We start from the raw sequence: 21,438 nt of genomic DNA, 5'->3' as shown, positions 1-21,438 counted from the left end.
ACAACTGAGCGACTGAACAGCAACAACAACAGACATTTCTGTTGTCACAACTGGAAGTGACACTGGTACAGCCCAGGGATGCTGCCAAACATCCTACAGTACACTGGCCAGACCCCCACAGCAGAGAAATAATCACCCTAAAATGTCAATAGTTCCATAGGAACATTATAATTTTAATAATGATTGAATCAGTTATTGATATAATTGGATAAGCTCACTGTCCAAGCTGTCAAATATAAAATAATAAAAATACTATTTGGCAATATTGCGGTCCATTGGAGGATTCCCACCAATAAACATGGCCTGGTTTGGTTCCGTGTTGAATCAAGCACAAAGTTTGGTCAGAATTTCAATATTAGACTGTCTACAAGCAGAAGCTGAAGCAGATCTGTTAGGCAGCACAACCTAGGTGCTTGAGAAAGTAGCCTAAAGGAAGGATTTGAGTGTCAATACTTTAGCTGGGAGGTGCAGTGTATTGCATCCAGGTTGGCAGAGATGAGGAAAAAGACAACTTTAGGCAAGAGGAAATGTGAGTCAATTCAAGTGACGCATGGTGATGCTGACCTTTGTGGATGAGGAGCCACAGTGGGATGCAGTAAGCTACTCATCGGGCCTGTCTGCTTTTTCACGAAATGCTGCAAGGTAAAATCTCAGAGCAGTCCTTAAAATGTGTGAAGGAGGGAAATTTTCTCTTTGTCATTGATCAAAATTCACTCCATAAGTCATAGGGGGAGGTTTAACAGCCAACACATTTCTGATTGGTATCATCTCTTTCCTTCTGAGGCTTTCAGTAATGTCAGACTCCACATCCTGCATTCAAAGTCTGAAGGGGGTGGAAGGGTCTAGGTACCCCAGTGCGTGTCTCTTTGGCTTCTGTGTTGTTGAAGTCAAGGGGTCAGAATGAGTGAGTTGTTAGTGGCATGGTAGAGGCAGCTCAGGGAAAATGAGGAAGCATAAATATCTGTGCCTGATAAAGTAAGTATGGGGGTCATTTGAGCTATTTTCCATGGATTTCTTGTACCTTCCTTCCAGGACCATGGTGGGATTATAGTTCTTGTCTATTGTGTTGGTTGGATGGGGCCATATGTCTCACTGAGACCAGTGAGTTGTGAGAGCAAATTGTTTTTGCTACAGCATCCAGTTACCAGTAAAAGATCCTTGCAGAGTTCCCTCTGGAATGACAACTGCAAGAGTCAGGATGGCAGCTGCTCCAGCAGCCAGGGTCCTTAAGTGACGACAGTAAAGAGTCTCTTCACCTCTCCATCCTGAGGTAAAAATAGCATGTGATAAGCAAAAACTTGTTATTCTTTAAACCATGAATTTTTCAAGGTAATTTGTTACTGCAAAACGGGTTAACCTATTCTGACTGACTCTATTTGCTGTGTAAGTCTCAAGAAGTTGAATAATGGTTAAATTAAGCTGCATGACCATCATACAGGAACAAAGAATAGGGCCTTAAGACATAACAAATGCTTTAAATTTCACTAATCCACATCCATTTCCCAGTTGCAAAACAAAACACAAGACAAGATGGAGCAAAACTCTGTATTCCTTACATAGCAATTCCTCCATAAGAGTATAGATTAGAAATGTAAGAAGATTCCCCAACTAATTTTGCTTTTGAAATAATGCACAAACATTTAGGGGGCTTAATTTTTCTGTATGCAAAATGAGAAACAGTGCTCCAACCATCTTTTTACCACCATGGGGTTACACGTATACACTGGTTTTCTTAAGTTATGTTCATGTAGAGTGAAAGAGAATAATACTTTTGCTGTACCTGTCTTGCTCTAGGGGGAAGATTCCCTGGAGGAGGGCAAGGCAACCCACTGCAGTATTCTTGCCCGCAGAATCCCATGGGCAGAGGAGCCTGCTGGGCTATGGTTCTTAGGATCACAAGGAGTCAGACACGACCAAAGTGACTTAGCATGCATGCATCTTGCTCTAGAAATGGTTACAGACTTTTTCATTTGTGATCTCAGATATTCAGAAATTGTAGCATGATCTTCACTTCATAGAAATACTTAACCTTAAGGAGGTTACAAAAAAAAATTCCTATTTCAGACATCTACTAAGTCTTCAAAGAAACAAGGAGGTTACATTTTTCCACCCTTTAAAAAAAGGGGGAAGGATGCATACTCTATACTCCATTTCTTTTAATCCTAAACTCAGTGGGATAAGAATTAGTAATGCCATTTGGCAATTAAGAAAATCAAGACCCTGTAATCTTTTAAGTTTGCACAAAATCCTGTTTCCGATAAGTAGCACAGCTAGAATTGAACCTTGGGTCTCTCTATTTCCAAAGTCTATTACTATATGTTGTACTCTTGTTACTCAAAGTGTATTCCTTACCACACCACCAATGACACCATCTGAGAGCTTGTTAAAACTGCAGCATCTCAAGCCATGCCTCAGATCTACTGACTTAGGACTGACACTTTTTCAATGGGTCCTGGTTGACTTGTGTGCTTGTTGAAGTCTGAGACCTTTTGCTACACCACATGGCCTTCCCTCAGGCTCATGGAGCCAATGATTCCTTGGTATTAGTTCAGAACCAACTGGAGTGTATATCCCCCAAAGCGATTATTTCCTCTTCTATTGTTAGTTCTGTCAGACTTGGAGAAGCCTGTCCATTTGTCACAGAACTCAAACCCCCAGGTCTAAGATGCCTACTGAAACTTGAAGCAAAATCTAGAATTGGGTTTCAGCCCTGACCATGTTGAATCTGAAATCTCTCAGGGAATGAGGCAAAATTCAGTAGGGTCCTTACAGATCTGCTCCAAGTGATTTTCATTCATGCTTGGAGCTGCCCCAAACCCCCGTGTGTGTGATTTCAAGCCCTTTCTGATGTGGCCCAATGACTTAGTATATTCTTGGTATTCCAAATCTCACTAATGATAACTGTCAATAAGTGGTAAAATGGTATGATAATTTAATGCTTGTGGCTGTGAGTATCAGCCTCCATACAGTCATTTTAAAAATACCTTCGATGTGTAGACACTGCTAGACACTGGGGCTAAAAAAAGTCAAGACACAGCCTTTCTCATCAAGAAGTTCAGAATGGTTTTAGAGATATTGCCTGATAAAAACAAACAAGTAGGCTCATGGGACAAAAAAAGGATAGTAAATGATGTACATTGATAATAAGGCCATTCTCAGTGAGAATGCTCATGATAATTACCATCTAATATGTATCTCATGGAGATGCGTCTCATGGCAGGAGGAGACAGGGATGAAAGAGGATGAAATGGTTGGATGGCATCACCAACTTGATGGACATGAGTTTGAGCAAGCTCCGGGAGCTGGTGATGGACAGGGAGGCCTGGTGTGCTGTAGTCCATGGGGTTGCAAAGAGTCAGACATGACTGAGCGACTGAGCTGAACTCTGAACATGCTTCTCAGGCAGATGAATTATGCTGCATGTTTTAATGGCTCTAGTCCACCAAGTCTCTGGTGTTTGTAGACATTCTTTCTATGGGAGCACATTTTAAAATGTTGTATGTGTACTTTCATACAGCAGGACATCTTATCTTTATGGGATTCCTCAGACTAAACTTCCTTGGGAAAACTAGTAGAAAGAACCCAGAGGTGCCTAACTGTGTTGAATGTTGGGAAGATTTATTTTAACATGCCTCGCCTATTGCAGCCTATGTATGTACATAAAAAACCTACTGAGATATCTGGGAAAATTACAAGTTTTGTGTATTAAAATATTCCTTTTCTTCTGGATAAGTGAAGTTTTATATGTGTGTGTCTATGTGTGTGGGTGTATGTGTGAAAGTGTTAGTCACTCAGTCATGTCTGACTCTTTGTGACCCCATGGCCTGTAACCCGCCAGGTTTCTGAGTCCATGGGATTCCCCAGGCAAGAATACTGGAGAACATAGTCACAGTTATTCCTTTCTCTAGAGACCTTCCAAACCCAAGGATTGAACCTGAGTCTTCTGCATTGCAGGCACATCCTTTACCATCTGAACCACTAGGGTAAACCTTTTATGTGTCTATGGCTCTAGGCAGTGCTAATAGCAAAGAACCTACCGGACAGTGCTGCAGAGGAAAGAGACATGGGTTCAGTTCCTGGGCGGGGAAGATCCCCTGGAGGAGGAAATGGCAACCCACTCCAGTATTCTTGCCTGGAGAATCCCATGGACAGAGGAGCCTGATTATATATATATATATATATATATATATATATATATATATATATATATATATATCTCAGAACTGTGTCAGAAATAATAGAACAATTTCTGATCTTCAGATAAAGCTTCTATGGAGCTGTTTCATGACTAGGGTAAACTGGGAATATTTAAGTATTTTACAAGGTTTATTTCAAGACTGAAACTCCTATAAGAAAGGTATATCTTAAAAGGGATAGAAAAAAAAAATAAATAGAAGCCCTGTAGCAATGGCAAAAATGGCAATGATTATGTTTTCATTCTGTACACTAAAGATGTCTTTGAATATCATTTCTGGGAAATTTTTGGTTCTTTCATAGTATGGCATGAACTGACAAAATTCTCATTTGTGGGGATAAACAATCCCCAAGCAGACTCTTTCTATAAAACTAAATGCTTTAAAGCTTTGAAAATATTCCTTTTGCCTTCTTTAACTTCCAACAACAGCTTAGGGGACAGAAAAGAAGAGGCTATTTGGCAGAAATTCTAAGGTTAAAATACTTTCAGTTGACTCCGTAATTATTTCTGTTCAAAGTTTGACAATGTTTTCCAAAACTGCACTGACCTTTGTGGGAGGGCCAGTGACTGGGGGGAAAAAAACCACAAAAATGAAGCCTAATTCCAAAATCATGTCTAAAATATATGATATAATCTGAAAAACATATGTAACCAGAATTCAAAAAGATATATGGACCTCAGTGTACCTTTGAGCACTATTTACAATATCCAGGACATGGAAGCAACCTAAATGTCTATTAACATTGGAGTGGATAAAGATGACGTGGTACATACATACAATGGAATATTACTAAGCAATGAAAGAGAACAAAATAATGCCTGGAAGGACCTAGAGACTGTCATCTGAGTGAAGTAAGTCAGACAGAGACAGATATCATATGACATCACTCATATGTGGAATATTCTTCACAAATGTGTACAAATATACTTATCTACAAAACAAGAGTCACAAATATAGAAAGCAAATTTATGGTTCGCAGAGATTAAGAAGGGGCAGTGATAAATTGAGAGGCTGAGCCTGACATATACACTGCTGCTAAGTCACTTCAGTCGTGTCCGACTCTGTGTGACCCCAGAGACGGCAGCCCACCAGGCTCCCCCATCCCTGGGATTCTCCAGGCAAGAACACTGGAGTGGGTTGCCATTTCCTTCTCCAATGCATGAAAGTGAAACGTGAAAGTGAAGTCGCTCAGTCGTGTCTGACCCTCAGCGACCCCATGGACTGCAGCCTACCAGGCTCCTCTGTCCATAGGATTTTCCAGGCAAGAGTACTGGAGTGGGGTGCCATTGCCTTCTCCAGACATATACACTACTATGTATAAAATAGATAACTAATAAGAACCTGTTGTATAGCACAGCGAACTCTACTTGATAGTCTGTAATGATCTATATGGGAAAAGAATCTAAAAGAAGTGGGTGTATGGATATGTATAACTGATTCACTGAGTTGCACACCTGAAATTCACACAACATTGAAAATCAACTATACTCCAATAATAATTTTTTTAAAGTACCAATAAAATGTTTGAATAGGTTTTATAGTTATATGGTTATATGAAACTAGAGATGACATAACCTAAAAAAAAAAAAAAAGAGGAGATGCTCAAAGATGAGAATATCCAAGAAGAAAACACATTTGCTATTTCAGAGAGCATCCCAGTACATTACACATAGGATCAAGAGCCTATAGTCCTGGGGCCATTACTTCTGCTGCTCACTATCTGAAATAGTGAGGTAGGTTAAGTTAGTGGCCAAAATCCAAGGGTTCTTGTCTGTTGAACAGAATGTTAACAACTCATTGGACATGACTGTCACATGAAGATTCATTAATTAGTGTTTGCAAAGCACATCAAGGATGAACAGCTCTAAACATTAATGATAACCGATTTCACATTCTCAAGCAATGCCTGCAGTGATTTTTACATGTAAAGTAATGCTAGACATAAGCTTTCATATTCCACCAACATATCACTTAAAACATGACCCTTTAGTAGATTAAGCAGAATACTAAATTGGGTACTAGGAGACAAATAAAGTAACTATTATACATGGGTCATTTTAATGACTGAGGAATGAAGGAGAGACGCACATTATTCACATACATCCCTGGGCAAGTGAAGTTTGTTTGGTCAAATAATTTAAGAGACAAGATTTTATGCTATTGACCCTAAAGACTTTAGATAATTACAGTCTGTTTCAACACATTAGATCACCAATATTGGCTTAATTTTTTTAAAAGTTGTCCACAGAGGAAATATTGGCAGTAACTAGTTGCTAATGGACTTTTTCTTTGCAAAATAACTAGTATTGGCTCTATTTTGTTTGGCATTATAAATGTTCAGTTTCAGGGCAACAATTACAGACACTGAGCTCTGTTTTTTTCATTCAAATATGTTTTTAGCTTAAAAGTGTTGGTTTTACCTTCCAGGATACCAAATACAAAAACACCTTATAGTACTGTTAAGTTCTTTCAAGTATTTTTTTCAGAATTAAATCATAGATCTCAACTCAGGAGATCTACAGAACAAGGCACACACTGACTGTCATGATTTTATCGTTCACCTAGCTTTACTTCTTCTGTAACTTAAAGGGGAAGTCTTTCCTTTCAACCAGACAAGAAAGAAAGTGAAAGTCGTTCAGCTGTGCCCGACTCTTTGAGACTTCATGGACTGTACGATCCATGGGATTCTGCAGGCCAGAATACTGGAGTGGGTGGCCTTTCCCTTCTCCAGGGGATCTTCCCAACCCAGGGATCAAACCCAGGTCTCCGGTGTTGTAGGTGGATTCTTTACCAGCTGAGCCACCAGGGAAGCCCTCAACTAGACAAATGTGTCTTAAAATATAATGGGTTTTAGAAAACAGAGTTCTTGCTTTTATAGAATATTTTAAATTATGTGGAAATTCTATTTTAGGATTGATATACATACCGCAGACACATATGAATAAGAACCAATGTATTTGGTAAGAAAACTAGCATGTCCAAATTAATACTCATCACTTTGAGCGCCAGTCTTGTTGGGGTACCAGCAGACCCTTACTGGAGAAAGGATGGAGTTCAGGATGGCAAGAATATTACTGTAACATCCCCTAGAGTTTCACAGAGATAATGAAGGGAAGATGACAAATAGCCTTTCAAAACTACCAGGAAAATTAAAGAAAAAGGACCCAATTTTTAAAGAAACATAAGTTCTGTGGGAGTGAGACCAGATATGAACATGTACAACTCACCTAGAATATGCCCCAAGCTTCAGCTGATGGTGAATTTATTTTTAAATCATTAGATTAATACCCATTTTGATCAGTATAAAAACATCAGCAAATAAACCTGTTAATGTAATAGAGGTTCACAGAATTCATCTGCTTGCTACAGAAGAAAAAGAAAAGAAATTGGAGCAAAGGAGGTTTTTGTCTGAGATTCACTTGCTAGTCTACGGCTTAGTAGACCAGCTTCCTACACCGAAGTAAAATTAAATGTGTGTGTGTGTGTGTGTGACCACATCGAGTGACAAAATGGTAGCTGTCATAATGTGCCAGTTAACATGTCCAATACGAGCTGATCGTTGAGTGTCCCCTGGGAAAAGAAAGACAGAAACATGACAAAGAACAAAGAACGTGGATCAATAATGCTTGGGGAAATAAGACAGAGAAGGTTATTTACTTGCATTGATCCGTGGCTGCCGCCGCGTAAACTTGGCCTGTTTTTCTTTTGTTAACCTTTAAGCCTGAGTCTACTCAGAGGCAACCAGGGAGCCAACTAACAGGTGTAGATTAAGGATCGAAGGAGGTCACCGTACCTCTGTCACCACCAGGCACTCATGTAACAACATCCCTGAAGAAATTTAAACATCAATAGCCATAATAAGGGCAAATTTATCAAGCCCAGCCAGCTCTAGCTGGGAGCCCGCCTGCGTCCAGCCGGTTTGCCCTTTCTAAAAGCTCAATTGATTTGGACATTCTTTTACTAGAGTTGATTATCAATTGTGACATAGCAAATTTGTTACCTTCCAAGTGCTGAGCGTATGGGGGCTAGTGGAGTCTCTGAAGTGAAAACACCTGGAGTTAAGTCACCCTTCACTACTGAAAAGAGGGAAGCTGGGGATAGCCTTGCTCTCAGAGGGGCCAGAAGGATCCGCCTTCCCTTTGCATGCAGTGCAGGCTGGTCTTGGAGAAGAAGGTCCTCAGAAGAGTTGGGAAGATTTTTTGACCAGACAGTGTGAGTATCCAGTTGAAAATCAGATCATCAAGCTCTTACTCATGCTCTTCCCTCTACCTGGAAAACTCTTAACCATCCATCCTCATTTACCAAAACCAGACCTGTCTCCAAGGTATCATTTAGAAGCTCTGTCCTTTGAAATCCACAATGTAAAGGTCGTTACTCTCTACACTGATACCCTGGTGGATTACACTAATTTCTCTAGTGTCTCTTCTCTTCCCAATGAGATAGCAAATTCCTTGAAGTCAGAAGGTTGGTTTACATTATTTCTAGATCTCCTCAATCACCAACCACCACACCACAGTTTAGGAAAACTTGCTAGCAAGTGAGTAAAGAAATGAATGAAGAAATGCAATCGTTCAAATTTAAATAGTAATTTTAAACTGAGTAATTAAATAAGGACCTTTCAGAGGCAAAACTGCTCACTTCGCCCGCCATGTCCTATAGCTCGATTTTCTATCAGGGGCTATTTTCCATATCTGCTACCTCTTTTCCTTTCTCTCTCCAGCTGTAACTATGACCTCTCCTGGGCATTGGGACTCTCCTGACCACCGCTGGTAGTCACATTGAGCCATCAATAATTTATATTTCAGTGTAATTTCAGTATCCTGTCTCTTGTGTGTGCATGCTAAGTCACTTCAGTCATGTCCCAACTCTTTGAGACTGTCCAATTCTTTGAGCCTGTGTCCAACTCTTTGAGATGCTGTGGACCATAGCCCACCAGGCTCCTCTGTCCATGGGATTCTCCAAGCAAGAATACTGGAATGGGTTGCCGTGCCCTCCTCCAGGGGGTCTTCCCAAACCAGGGATTGAACCTGCGACTCTTTTGTCTTCTGCATTGGCAGGCAGGTTCTTTACCACTAGGGTCACGTGAGAAGCCCAGTAATCACAGCAACCATGTGATATAAGAAGACCAAGTATTATTACCTCTCAGGGAAACTGAGGCTCACAGTGGTTAATGAGGAGCCCCAGGTCACCCAGCTAAGAAATAGATATCTGGGGCTAAGGCATAGCCTGACGCCAAACCCTCTGCTCTTACATATCCTCTTTTTTTTCCCCCCCTTGTTGTTTGCTTAAACAATTTTATTGAGATATAATTCAACTCCCTTCAGAATGTACAATTCAGTGGTTCTTAATAAGGTATCCTCTGTTTCTAATCCATATCCTCTTCATGCTATTTCAGGCAAAATAGAAATTACACAAGGAAAAGTAACACTTATCCCTGCGAAAGAGTGTAGATGGAAAAAGCAGGGGAACACACATGCATTAAAGAAAGAACAATTGCTCACTGTTCCAGAACAGTGCTTCTCACCTGCTTTCCCACAAGACCCATAAGACAGACTCAACCGAGTTCAGGAAACTCACTCCGACCCTTCCCTCCTACGGTATCCATAAAGGATAAGTCGTTTAAACAATGTGTAGCCATCCCAGCTTTACAACCAGCCGTCAGCTGTTTCTTACCACTGGCTGCGGGGGCACCGGGGGCCGGTCCCTATGAAGTGACAGTGATCTTTGGCAGGATGATGCACACAGCCGCGGTGCACAGGACTCGCAGGCACAGACGCTTCCTTTGCGGAGACGGCCTGCTGTAATCAGTCCTCGTTAAGGCCCACAGTAGCCTCACTTCGCGGGGTCTGGAATGCAGCTGTCTCCCCAGCACTGTGTCTTTTCTTAGAACACGTTGCTTTTTTTTTTTTTGGCAGTCCACGCTTTCCAGGCCTGCTATCCACATCAGGAAAACAAAATAAATTAAAACCCCCAAACACCTTTCTAATGAGCACTAATTGGTGCCTCTGCTGATGAGATCTGCAGACAGGCTAAGCCTGGAGGTGGCCTGACTTGAACAGACTTCTTTTTTCCTGCTGCCTTGTGGCCCCCAAGGCAGCAGTAAGTGCTGATACCTGGGGACAACTTGCCTTCCAGGTCCCTGGGCACACTGCCTCCTGCAGACAAAGACTGCAGTGTGGTGTGCCGTGGTAACAGGGTTTCCGGAAGTGATCCCTCACCCAAAGATGGCAAAGAGCGCAAGGGAACTCTTCCTTTTAAGTTTGATTGGGTTTGCCGGCCAAATGTAGGCAGACCTACTCGACACAGTATAAGAAGCCATTCTGCAAAATCTGGAGTCATCAGTGTGATAGTTTGCTTATTTGTGCATTTAGCACAGATGTCCTTGCAGCATTTAAGGGATCAGGTCTGAGTTAGGCGCTCAAGATAAAGCTCTTTGTCGGTATGCTGCTGCTGCTGCTAAGTCGCTTCAGTCGTGTCCGACTCTGTGCGACCCCATAGACGGCAGCCCATCAGGCTCCCTTGTCCCTGGGATTCTCCAGGCAAGAACATTGGAGTGGGTTGCCATTTCCTTCTCCAATGCATGAAAGTGAAAAGTGAAAGTGAAGTCGCTCAGTCGTGTCCGACTCCCGGTGACCCCATCATGGACTGCAGCCTACCAGGCTCCTCCGCCCATGGGATTTTCCAGGCAAGAGTACTGGAGTGGGGTGCCATTGCCTTCTCCCCTTGTCGGCATAGTTCTACTTTAAATGAGCTGCATGTAAGAACAAGATGGACATTAAACATAATCATTCACTCAGTAGAATTTTCTCTATTTACTCTATTGTAAGTAGGCAAAAAAAAAAAAAAAAAAGGGTAATTATATTACTGGGGCTTCCCAGATGGCCCCATGGTAAAGAATCCACCTGTCAAGCAAGAGTGGCGGGTTTGATCCCTATGTGAGGAAGATTCCCTGGAGAAAGAAACGGCAACTCACTCCAGTATTCTTGCCTGGGAAATCCCATGGACAGAGGAGCCTGACGGACTATAGTCCAGAGGATCACAAAAGCATTGGACAAGACTTAGTGACTAAGCAACAATTATGCTATCATTCTCTCAGTATTATATTAGTGACAGAATGACTTAGAGCAAAGATTCAAGAATATTTTCTCCTTCCTCATGAAGGAGAAAGAGGAGATTGCCAGGCTGAGAACAGGAAAGGAAGTGATGAGAATATTTAAAGTCCTTGAAGTTAAAAAGAGTTGAGTGAATCTGAAAAGCTGAGGAAAAGTCCTTGTGACTGGAGTATCCAGAAGGGGGCAAAGGCTGGTGAGATTGATGGTCTCCATCAGGTGGAGAACAGGGCTTTGTCCAATGTGCGCCAAGAAACCACGGACATATTCGACAGTTTGGGGACGTCCAATTGACACAAAATATCATCCCAGCCACTATGGAAGTTGAAGGTTGGCAAAAGACAGAATAGGGGATCAGAATAGGTGGCTATTGGAGCAATCAAGAAAGGAGACGAGAACAGAGTGTACAGAGTGTCTACATACAATCCACGCAGAGTTGTACCTCCATTATATGGAAAAGATTAAAAGGGAACTTAATATCTTTAGCGAGAGAACAGACAATATCACATATATTAGGATATAATGTATATATTTCAAGATTTTAGATTATATATAACTATATATCAATAGAGAATGAAAGGATGAGTTGGTTAGATAGCATCACTGACTCAATGGACATGAACTTGGGCAAACTTGGGAGATAGTGACGGACAGGGAGGCCTGGCATGCTGCAGTCCATGGGGTCTCAAAGAGTCGGACACAGCTTAACAACTGGACAACAACAAATATATCAATATTATATGTATAAGGATCTTGAAAAGGAAAATGTGATGGTCAAAATACAAAAATTAAGCCTAAACACTGAGAAATTTAATGGATGGGACAAACAGACTGGGCGCCCCTGAAGAACAGTTTTCGGTGAGCAGAAAAGCAAGGGGATTCTTCCAGAACACAACTCAAAGGAGGCAAGAGAAATGAGAAATAAATAAAACACGGAAGATGCTGATGCCACTCTTCATTCCTCCCCTTCTGGGAGGAATCAGTCTAACCCTCCTGGGTTATATTAAGTATAGGGAGAGAAAGATATGCACCAAGCTGGTGTAGCTATTCTCATCCCAAGCCAGCTCTTCTTGGCCAACAAGAGAATGAGCTTAATCTTTTGTCGTTTCAGAGGCAGAGTTGCTAATAGGAGCATGACACAAGAACGTGGAATTACAAGATTAATTATCTGCTTTGGATTTGACTAAAGTCCAAAGGAGAAAAGAGCGCAGGAGGTATACACCTAGGAGTTCTCCACCCAAGTTTAATTTAACTATTTCATGCGTGACTCAAATTCTTTCTTCATTACTTCATTTCTTGCCTGTGGGACAATCCCATTTCAAACTCCTTCCAAAAGTGTTTCCTAAAGTATGGCCGGATGGATAACAAATGGTTCGCCTTAATTACTGCTTTCTCTACGTTAGCTATTTTCTAATTATATTAGCATTAGTATATGGCATGATTTCCAAAAAAAGGTCAATGATGGGTCATGTACACGTAATTCAGGCTTCATAAGAATCCTAACCTCATTTGATCAAACCCCACTCTTTGTAAGTGGTAGAGCCAGAATTCAAATCTAGGCAGTCTGTCTCCCAAGTTCTCTTTCCTAGACACTGAGCTGTACTGTGGGCTGGGGCAGGGATTCTTGACCTTAGCACAGTTGATATTTGGGGCCAGATAGTTTTTCTAGAGGGTCTTACTGTGCTACAGGTGTTTAGCAGGAGGCACCTGGTGGGCTGCAGTCCATGGGGTCACTAAGAATAGGACACGACTGAGTGACTTCACTTTCCCTTTTCACTTTCATGCACTGGAGAAGGAAATGGCAACCCACTCCAGTGTTCTCGCCTGGAGAATCCCAGGGACGGGGGAGTCTGGTGGGCTGCTGTCTCGGGGGTCTCACAGAGTAGGACACAACTGAAGCGACTTAGCAGCAGCAGCAGCAGCAGCCCACCACTAACTAGATTCCCATAGCAGCCCTCTCCAGATCTTTTACCAAATGTCTCCAGGGGGGTGGCCGTATTGCCCTGGTGAGAACCACAGGGCTATATTCCCAGGAGGAACCTAAAGTGAGCATTATACTTTGGTGGAATATTAAAACCATTCCTGTTTACATCTATGAGTCACCATTGCTCTGCATGTCCTCATCAATGCAATAAAAGTATAAAAAATAAATGTAATATATATAGATCTACAAATACATATAAATTTGCTGGCAAAGAAAGCTTCCTTTCTAATAGTTTCTGTTTTGTTTGGTGAAGTTTTAAGAGAAGCCGTCTACTGAAATAACGGAGGAGTATAAGACAAGAATGCGCTTGTGCTCAATCCTTTCCAACTCTGCAGCCCTTTGGACTGTACCCCCCCCAGGCTCTTCTGTCCATGGGCTCATCCAGGCAAGAACACTGGAGTGGGTTGCCATTTCCCTCTCCAGGGGATCTTCCCCACCCAGGGATAGAACCCATGGCTCCTATGTCTCCTGAATTGCAGGCAGATTCTTTACCTGCTGAGCCACCAGGGAAGCCCCCATAAGACAAGAATGAGAAGTTTTAAAAGAGCAAACAATGGGGGAATAAACCCCAAACAAGACAAAACGGTTGGATGCTGGGGCACATTACCACTGATTGAGGTAACTGCTCCTGAAGACCTCATATTTTTATTTTCTGAAGCTCTCAGCAGAGATTTCTGCCAGCTTCTTATCAATGGCCCCATTTGATATCAAATATCCTTCAAAGGACTCCTAATCCATCTCCTATGTATGCACTTTATTCCAGTCACCTAAAAATTACCAGCTGCTATTTTTCCCCATATTGCAAATATCAAATTGATCCATAAATATTATAACATTTTATAAAACCCATAAGAATACATAAGGTAACAAAGTACTTATTTTGGAAAATTTAGCAAATACATCAAAAGACAAAGTGTTTCTACCACTGAGTCAAAAATCCAGTTTCTAGGAAATTTTTCCTCAAATAATAATTACATCAGCACAAAAAGACATTCCCAGCAGCACTGCTGTAATATTAGAAAATTGGAAACAACCTAATGTCCTCCCTAGGGGACTGCTTAAGTAAATATTTGTGCACATATGCAATACTCTCTGATGCCACAATTAAAAAATAATATTCATGATATATTATTGGTTGAAAAATGCTAGTTATGAATGAGTGCACATGGCATACATTCATTCATAAAATACCATATACGTGAGTAGAGAGATTTCTGTAAGCCTATTTCTCAAGACATTAACTGTGATTGTCTCTAGGTAGAAGTATCTGAAAGGCTTCCCAGGTGACTGAGTGGTGAAGGACCTGACTTCCAATGCAGGAAATGCAGGAGATGAAGGTTCAAGTCCTGGGTCAGGAAGTTCCCCTGGAATGGGAAATGGCACCCCATTGCAGTATTCTTGCCTAGAAAATTCCAGGGACAGAGGAGCCTGGTGAGCTACAGTCCATGGACTCACAAAGAGCAAGGCACGACTTAGTGCCTGAGCGTGAGCACAAGAGGTATTTGAATAATATTTTTGTTCTTCGCACTTTGGGGGTTACTTGACTTTTCTACATTGAGTATATACATGTTATTTTTAGTGAAGCAGTAGAGTAGCTTCCAGAAGACTGAAAATGACCGCATGAGTGGCACTGACAGTCAGTGCAGAAGGTAAAATGCTTTGATAAACGGAGTAGCAAAAACTTGGATGTCAGGCCCCTCCGCTCTGAGACAGCTAAGTCTGCTTCATGATGGAGAGGGTCTATGACGGAGTTCTTGTCTGAAAGCAGAATCAACGCTCTCTGCAGGTATATTTAGCTGGAAATACTACCATTCTTGTTGGAAGATGCTGTGGCTACATTAGCAAAACAAATAATAATATTTAGCTCCTTAACCATATTCAGGACTCACTCGAGTCCTGAGTACATTTTTGCAGCATAAAGGCCTCAGTGTGCTTGGGAATGGGCAGGGCTGCCTCACCCAGAGGCCTGGTACACGCTGACCTGCTCGCTAGCCTTGGCCAGTTGGCTGCTTGGCACTTTTCCCAGCAGTCATTGCTCTCCAAGCACGACATCTATCACTTCTGCAGTCAGAAAGATGGCACTTACCTGATGGGTGGGCAGAAGCATCTTCTCGTACCATATGCTGGGAATTGTCAGGAGCTATTCATGCCAAGACTGGCAACTTTGAATGCCAGGAAATGGGCCTTTCCCAAAGCCTGCCAGAAAAATACAAATAAAAATTTTAAAAGAACCAATTTTCACATATCAAATTTTGTGTTGGGGAGTTGTGTAACAAGCTTTGCAGACCAGGAAAGTATGGACATTTTTCTGGCGTAGGCACACTGAACACAAAAAAAGAAGAGCAGTTCTCATTTGTGAAACGAAAAGAGATTTTAAAAAAAATCTCTGACCTACACAAACATTAGGTTAGACCTTGCCCAGTACAGAGGGCTTCCCTGGTGGCTTAGATGGTAAAGAATCTTCTTGCAATGAAGAGACCTAGGTTCAATCCCTGGGGCGGGAAGATTCCCTGGATCTGGCAACCCACTCCAGTATTCTTGCCTGGAAAATCCCATGGACAGAGGAGCCTGGTGGGCTAAAGTCCATGGGGTCTCAAAGAGTCAGACACAACTGAGTGATTAACACATACACACCATCCCATGCAGAGTGAGAAGAGAGGCTTACCTATCCAATGTCACTTAATGAACATTGAAAGCCCCACCTGCGGTGAAAGTGGAATGGTCATCACTGGAGTCCTTTTGGGGAGGTTAAGGCATTACCTAATGAACGGTCCTGCAGACTTCCTATCTGATCCTTTGGAGGACAGAACAACAGTAAGTCATTGTCTCCAGTTATCACATTTGTGTAGATGAGCTGATTAGATGTAGCAGGTAGGTATGTTTTGATGACATCACACATAATAGGGAAATATTTGGGGCCTCAAGTATCACTTGGAGAAGAAAATGGCAACCCACTCCAGTACTATTGCCTGGAGAATCCCATGGAGGGAGGAGCCTGGTAGGCTACAGTCCATGGGGTCGCAGAGTCGGACACGACTGAGCGACTTCACTTCACTTTCACTTCAAGTATCACTAGAGAAAGAAAGCCACTGTTTGCTGCTAACTAGAGGCTTGTGTATAATTGAGGAGGAGGATGGGAAATGCAGGCCTGCAATTCTCAGGGGATATCTCCAAAGAGAGACTCAGGAGGTAGGAAGGAGTCAGTGTCCTGTGAAAAATGATGTAGGAACATCACCCAGGGCACAGTTTAGGAGCTCAGGCTGGCAGGAACTCCTGAACTGTGCCTGGGGGCATTGCCACAGCAGAGGAGAAGGTGCTGAGAGGTGCTGAGGGGTGACTGGAAGAGATGGGATGAACCTTGAATGAAAGGGACAAAGAAGGAGAACCGCAAGAGGCTGCCACCTGAGCAGAAAGGTCACTAGCCTCAGAGATCAGAGGAGGATACCAAGGGCGGACAAGAAGCTCAAGGAACCCCCAGGGTACAAGTCAGGGAGCGCCTTCTGGTGCTATTGAACAAACGCTCCCAGGGCAAGCAAAACTGTTTCCACAAGCCTGTCAACTCCACAGGCTGCAGTGAGATAGCCTAATCCCATTCAACTTAGAGCAGCCTCATCTGACCTACAACTGCCTGGGCCTTCTGCTCCCGAAGTTTCTGCTTTGAGTTTCCACCTGGCCATGTTCACCCTTGCTAACTGTTCAAAGCAGTTTGAAATTGTGTGGGATGGTGTGTTTGTCTGTATTCGAGCTTTCCTGATGGCTCAGTGGTAAAGAATCAGCTTGCCAATGCATGAGATGTGGGTTCAATCCCTGGGCCAAGAAAATCCTCTGGAAACAGAAATGGCAACTCACTCCAGTATTCTTTTCTGGGGAATCCCACGGACAGAAGAGCCTGGCAGGCTATCATCAATGGGGTCACAAAAGAGTCAGATACAACTTAGCGACTAAACACTGTCCACAACAAAATCTTGAAATATAGTGCTAATTGTAAGTTTATAGTCCCAAGACATTGTTTGACTCACTCATGCATGCCCACTTTGGTTATCTATCCATTGTCATGGGAAGGCCAACCCAGAACTCGAGTCAAAGGCAACAAACTCTACAACCGTTAGTCTAAACCTTCTGTGGCACATGAGACAAGCATCTCAAAGCCTTCTCTCTTACTCTGCAAAGTTGAGAGCTTAATAATTCTACTGACCTATTTTGAAATATGTCAATTCAGAAGCATTTAAGGGGAGAAAAATGAACAGAAAAGGCCATATGTTCTGGCAGCCCTGGGTCAAACTTCTTGAGTTCCTATCCTGGCAACTTGCCTACTGGGTGTCTCTGTGTTCTTCAGTTTCCTCATTCATACAAAATAGGAAATAATAAAAATAAAGTTCATAGGTCAAGTGATTGGAAGCATCTATAATTTGACTGTGCACTTATCATCTAAATATGTAGCAAAAAGCATTTAAACAGAGCTTACAAAGATTGATTAATGAAACATTAATATTCATATCATATAATTAATTCCTAAAATCAATAAAAGAAAATTTGAGTAAACAATGTAAACAATTCTCAAAAAAGTATATAAGTAGTAAAACGAACAAACAAAAATCTATGAAATAGCACTAAACATAAAACAATCAGAAACAAAATAAAAGCATATTCACATTTTTTTCCCCTATGACATTGGTAAAAAGTTAGATAATAACCAGATTGGCCAGTGGACTGGAAAGTAGACTGTCCTCAACTGCACTGATGGGAATAACAGGGGTTTTGATTTTTATCCACTCGCACTTTCTGAGATGACCCCATGTTCTGGGGCTACTCTTGCTCTCCAAGCTGGACCAAATTCTGCCCATGGAATGTGTATCTCTCTCAATAAACCTGCTTTCAGTTTAAAAACAATTTTTTAGAAAGTCATTTTGACTTTTTAAAGGGCCATTTAGCAATTTTTCAAATTTTAAAATATGTGGGTTCACATGTCCAAAATTATGAAGGCTAGGAATCAGAAATATCTGTACAAATCCACAAAATAATGTTTGTATTTATTGCAGAATTGTTTGCAAAAGAAATGGAAAATAGTCTAAATGCTTATCAAATATTTAATAAATTATAGGACAGTGTCATCACAAACAATCACTGAAAAAAATTGCGATCTATATGTATTAACAGAAAATGCAAGTTGGAAAGTGACGCTATTATCACGCTATTCATGAACTTCGCATGTTTATTTGTGTTTAGTGGAAGTGGCAGTGGAATATTTCTAAATGTGTTTTGTCAGAGTACGGAAAGGTCAGAGAAGGGTCAGAGAAGCAGATGTGTTCAAGCTGAAATCCCCAGAAACTTTGTCATCCATACACCAAGGGCAACTAAGCTATTTGTCAAAAAGGCAGCGAGAAGTGATGGAAAATACAGATTTTTAGCATCTTGCAGATCAGTGTTCAAAATCAAGCTTTGTACCTCCCTGGCTACGTGAGATGTGAACAACTTTGTAGACGTCCATTTCTTCTCTAATTCCTGATTGGACTTGTCATAAGAATTACATAAAATAATGTTTATAAATTATCTACCTCGCAGTGTATTCTGAATAAATGCCACTGTCATTTTTCATGTATGGAGACACAATTTACTCTAATAAAGTTTCAAAGAGCAAGAAAAAAGGCAGCTGCTTTCTGCCAAAATACCTATTTGTTACCAAACTCGAGTTCAGCTGCTCACTGCTTGAAAGCCAATAATTCAAGAGGCAAGTGTTAGTAGAAAGGAAAGTCAATTTAATGAGAAAAGCCAGGGAGAAGGTGGACTCATGTCCTGAGCCAGCTCTAAATATTCTGCTTAGCCATGAGTTTCTAAAGGCAAAAGGTGGTGGTGGGGGTGGGGAAATCTCACAGAATCCCAGTTAATCTCAGTGAGACAGGAGACTGGGTTCTAGATCCTTCTCCACTGCCTGCAGACTGGTTGACTCTCTCTTCAGATGTCACCTTATCTGTGTGATCTGCCTGTAGGATGGCTAAGGGGGCTTTTGCAGAGTAAAGGCCTGCTGCTGCTGCTGCTAAGTCACTTCAGTCGTGTCTGACTCTGTGTGACCCCATAGACGGCAGCCCACCAGGCTCCCCTGTCCCTGGGATTCTCCAGGCAAGAACACTGGAGTGGGTTGCCATTTCCTTCTCCAATGCATGAAAGTGAAAAGTGAAAGTGAAGTCACTCAGTTGTGTCCGACTCTAGCAACCCCATGGACTGCAGCCCACCAGGCTTCTCCATCCATGGGATTTTCCAAGCAAAAGTACTGGAGTGGGGTGCCATTGCCTTCTCCGGAGTAAAGGCCTAGTCATTCTTTAACTACTTAATTCTTCATTCTTACTTCTTTTAATCTAGAGAAAAAAATCAACAAATTAGGCAAGGCATGGTATGCATTTAGAAAAGCAGAAGTCAGGAGTTAAGTTAAATGTCCTAGTGATCTTATAACTAGGTTTTTTTCAAGGTTGATGGGGAACAGAAATGGGCAAACAGGAATGAGGCAAGAAAGTTGCTTTCAAACTTACTGTAGTTAATGTCAGCATATAGTATACTACTAAGTTCTAATTGCCAATTTCCTTGGTTGATAATTTAGAAAAATGAGTGCATATTACTTAGAAAGGCTTGATGAAACAAACTTTTCAAAACTTTCCTATTTTAGGGGAAACAATCAACTAGATCTGTCAGGATGCAGCAACTCTGTAGCCTCTTTCCTGTTTGCCTATTTCTGTTCCCCTTTAACTTTGAAAGAACCTAATTAACCTGTGGATTCATTGCTTAGATAAAAGGAAGAGTAAACAATTAAGTAGATAAAGGATGACAGGCTCTCTGCCCCTAACAGTCCCCTTGGCATTCCTATAAGCAGACCACACGGACCAGATACCATCTAAAGAAAGAGTCAGCCAGCATGCAAACAATAGAAAATGGTGCAGACCCAACCTCCCGCCTTGCTGATTGACTGAGACTCTTCCTAACTTTTCTCTTAAAAACTGTCATGGCTAAGCCAAATCTTGAGAGTTGTTCTCTGGACATGAGTCCACCTTCTCCTAAGATTGCTGGCTTTTCCGATTAGAGCACCTTTTCCTTCTACTGACACTTGACTCTCAAATTATTGGCTTTTAAGCAGCAAGCCACTGAACATGAGTTTTGGGAACAACAATAGTCACCTAAAGCATCACTCCACAGGATGCCCTCTCTTCCTTTCTAGAGGAGGACTCCTTGTTAGTGATTTGCACAGGAAGGGAGAAAGCACTTCCCAAATCCAGGTAAACTCACATTTTATGTTCTGAATCTGGCAATGAACTGATAAATACATTGTTTCTCCTATCTGGAAGGTGATATTAACATGTTAGAAATTCAGGCCAAAGGATCTTTCTCTTGAGGCAGAAATTTTAATAATGAGAAATGTTTATTTTGTATCATTCAGCAATGCTTTTTTTTTTTTAACAAGGAAAATTCTTCCCATTTACCCCATCATCCTGCCCTGCTCCTCCTTATATGTGTATTCTGTATATTCTTATTTTCTCATACATACATACCACAAAATGCTCTTTGGTTTATAAATAAATGGACAACTCTGCAAAAGTGCAGATCTTTTGGTAAAATGAGTTTGAGGTCAGTTTTTGGGGTCCTTGGGTTTTTATATGCAATCTAGCCACATTTCCTCTCTCTGCTTTGCTTGCTTAACTTACTAGAAACTTGGGTACAATTTTGCTGGTGTTGGCAGTTTTAAGGTATGGATTCGTGGAGGCTATTTACAAGATGCCAAGGGACGTCAAATCTGGAACATGTGTTTTTTATCCCACGGTCCTTCTTTGACAGCAGAAATACTCTGCAGATTATCAGATCCATTTGCTGATATTTAACATCTTTTTTTATCCACTATGGGTTTTGGCTGAGATGAATTTTAATGTTTCTTCATGCTGAAACTGACAAAAAATCCTTTAAACATTTAAAGAGAGGAAATGGGAGCTTTACATTTCAATGCAAAGAGAGCCGTTTAATTTACTTAAAAACTTCACGATTACTTTCCTGCCAAAGAAATTCAGCTTTTTAATTTTTTTTTTTAAAGGAGCACTTCATAGACATTCTACATACTTAGCAGATCTAATGAAGATGTGGTTATGGCCATTTTGAAATTGTCAATACTTGC

General features: G+C 41.4%; 1 long non-coding RNA gene across 1 annotated transcript in view; it reads right to left on the bottom strand.

The window, feature by feature from the left end:
* The window catches only part of LOC147349781 (uncharacterized), a 33,748-nt gene extending 23,618 nt beyond the window's left edge, over positions 1 to 10,130 (bottom strand). Inside the window, exon 1 of the long non-coding RNA XR_015150487.1 lies at positions 9,870 to 10,130. This is a non-coding gene — a long non-coding RNA (uncharacterized LOC147349781). The remainder of the gene's footprint in view (positions 1 to 9,869) is intronic.
* Positions 10,131 to 21,438: the final 11,308 nt, after the last annotated feature.

The sequence above is a fragment of the Bos grunniens genome, chromosome 21 (assembly GCF_055505025.1).
Source record: "Bos grunniens cultivar Pamir isolate PY7600 chromosome 21, Bosgru_T2T1.0, whole genome shotgun sequence".
In the NCBI taxonomy this organism is placed as follows: domain Eukaryota; kingdom Metazoa; phylum Chordata; class Mammalia; order Artiodactyla; family Bovidae; genus Bos; species Bos grunniens.
The sequence above is the reverse complement of the archived record's forward strand: the minus strand, read 5'-3'. Positions and strand labels throughout refer to the sequence as shown.